The sequence below is a fragment of the Syzygium oleosum genome, unplaced genomic scaffold (genome assembly GCF_021117445.2).
Source record: "Syzygium oleosum isolate NSW1041296 unplaced genomic scaffold, Sole_v2.1 Sole_v2.63, whole genome shotgun sequence".
NCBI classification, from domain to species: Eukaryota; Viridiplantae; Streptophyta; class Magnoliopsida; order Myrtales; family Myrtaceae; genus Syzygium; species Syzygium oleosum.
This window is the reverse complement of record NW_026607547.1, coordinates 669,727-672,500: the sequence shown is the minus strand read 5'-3', so window position 1 is coordinate 672,500 and position 2,774 is coordinate 669,727. Positions and strand designations below refer to the sequence as shown.

Genomic DNA, 2,774 nt, shown 5'->3' with positions numbered 1-2,774 from the left:
TAGCCTCTCCTTCTTGCTTGCTTACCTAGCTCTTGTCTTAGTGACTCTTCCTCTTTTCTTTTCTAGGTTTTTTTCTGAGTGTTAAAAAAACGGTAGATTTTTCATTTGCCGATGAATTGGATCCGCCCCGATTCGATCAATAATGGGATTCTTGGCTAGAGAAAGGTTCTGTGACATGGACGCCCAGCCCAACTCGGTCGGTCGGTTGGCCCACCTAACAGATGATGAGATTCTCGATCGGTTTGATCGAATTTTGAAAAGTCTTTCTCACTATTCAGAACAGTAGAGCTTTCGATCAAGATGTTCTCGCCTCCCCCGTTCGGGCTCTCGCTCGAATCGGAACCTTTATGCGTTAGTAGGCTTTCGACTCAATCTAATAGCCTACCTATCGGGCGCCAATAAAAGAGAAAGTTTTCGCATGGGCTCATCATCTGATGCAGAACCGATGCGAGAGGGATAAGAAAGATGGGAGAAGCGGGGATTGATAGCTTTCAAGAACTAGTGGAAATGAACGCCACCCTTGTTTTAAAACAAATTCCATCTTGGGCCAAGCGTTGCCAGCCGGTAATAGCCGAAGGCAAAAAAAAAGTTATGGAATAAGGGCGAGAAGGAAGAGAAGAAGGATGAATAGTTGCCTAGCCGAGGAACTTGAGGCCGACATTTAGAGTGCGGTCCTGGAGTTCAAGACGCCGCCTAAAACGAGTGTCGGTCATAGAGAGGCATTGATTTTTCAATGAAAGAAAGCCCATCTCTTCTTCCCTCCCGCCTCAACAGCAGAGCTAGATGCAGATAGCAGATACAGATCTAGATGCGAGATGATCCCGAACCGATTTCATAACCACCATACATCACCAATCACATTCCACATCCCACTTCAAGCTTTTCGATTCCCCGGGTAGCCTCCTCTAAAAAGGCATTCCAGCTTCAGAGGCAGGTGAGCCGGGTCAGGGAGGAGGTTTGACTGCTGGGATGGGATCGGATCCTACTCGAAGGACTCCACCACGAAGTTGAGTCTTCGGGTTGGATAGGCAGTAGAGATAGGAACTCCTATCTGTAGGGTGGGCTTTCAAGACAGAGATGCACTACTCCACCTGGAAAGGGCTTTCCCTCGTGGGGAAAGAAAAGAGAAGAACCAGAACCCTTATTTATTCAAATGAAAGGTCAGGCCAGAAGGGAGTCAAAAATCAATAGAAAAAAGACCTTCCTGGCCGACGGGACTCTACGTCTGGGTATTATTCCATCTCAAACTCGGATTAGGAAGAGTGCCCTTCCCTTGAACTAGAGATCAATCATAATAAACAATACAATAAAAGAAATGGATTCTCCTGCCGGCGAGAAAGGAAAAAAAAGGCATAAAAAAGGGGGAGAAGAGGAGATTAAGGATAGTCACTCCACTCCATAGATAGTGAATACAGATTCTTGTTTCATTTTCAATTCCTTTCGGGTCGAAAACGCGGGCTGCTGGTGGGGCCATGCCCCCTCTTCTTCCGCTTTACAACCAGAATAAGGAACCTTAGAATTAACCCTACCTGTCGATGAAAAAATGGGATTTGAGAGGAACACCAGCTAGCGGATCAGAAAGATTTGTATGGAATGTCCTACTCCTGCCTGAGCTTTCCGATCAACCAATCCCCTATTTCAGGGACATCTCTTTGTTAGGTAGGCCCAGGGATCACTGATTAGTCGAATGAGCCCATCCCTATGGCCTATCAAAACTTGGTGGACCTTCCCTTGAACCGGTCACGGAGCTCTCAACTGAGTTGTTTAGGTTCTGGAATTCCATCTCTAGTTGGGGGTTTCGGTTCGAAGGTTATAAAATGTGGTGCGGTTTCATCTCTCTCGACCAGTTCAGGTTCAAGAGAAGGGTGATCGAGGGGACCCAGACTTTAGATCTCTTCTCTATGGCAGGAGGTTTATTTCGTATCAAGAGTGTGTTGGGGAGGCCTGGGAAGACGGATTGGATCGAGAGGCGATGCCTATACCTCTTCTTTTTCGATAGGATTCCCATCATTTGCAGTTTCCGGCGAAGGAGACAAGGGCGAGGCACCGAACATGTTCTATCCTCAACCTCCATCCGTCATTAGTAATCTCAATCCGCTTTTCCTATTCACTAGTACACTGCGCGCTACAACTAGCAGCCCCTTTACTAGTCAGGGAAAAAGCTAGCGCGCTAGCTAGCTACAACTAGGTATAACCCCTACTTTATTGTATTGTTGGGATATTTGAAGAAACCTGCTGAAAAACCGAAGCGCGCTAACGCGCAACGGCTGAAAAGCCAGCAACTTGTTAGGAGTAGGTTTTGGCTTGCCCCTTTCCACTTATTAGGGGGATAGGTTTGGAACCCTATACAAGGTGCTCTAGGGCAGAGCCCCTATCTCTAAAGGGGCTTATGCACTCCACTCGTTACCACTAAACGACGAAGCCAGGAGCGGAAGGAGGGACTTGAACCCTCAACCTCAGCCTTGGCAAGGCTATGCTCTACCATTAAGCTATTTCCGCCAGCTACGGTAGTGGCGAAGCACTACTGAGCAATTCACGTATCACTTGATATGGACGACTTCTGTTTTCCGCCAGACCACACTCTTGACCTCCGATCGAGCTAGGAGCACGAGTAGGTAGGCAGGGGATAGGGGCTGTTCAATCAATCTCCGGCCGCTCAGTGCCGCTATTGGTGCGAGTTGTAAGGAGTCTTGGTCTCGAGTCGAGCTGGGGCCTCATTTCATTCTCGTAACGGGAGTGAGTGCACCGCAAGACCAGACAAGTTACTCCCTCGT

The 2,774-nt window shown here is 47.9% G+C and overlaps 1 non-coding gene across 1 annotated transcript; it reads right to left on the bottom strand.

Annotated features, from left to right (window-relative positions):
• Positions 1–2,427: 2,427 nt before the first annotated feature.
• On the bottom strand, positions 2,428–2,499 carry TRNAG-GCC (transfer RNA glycine (anticodon GCC)). The gene has a single exon. It is a non-coding gene; the product is annotated as a tRNA-Gly (tRNA).
• Between the last annotated feature and the right edge of the window lie 275 nt (positions 2,500–2,774).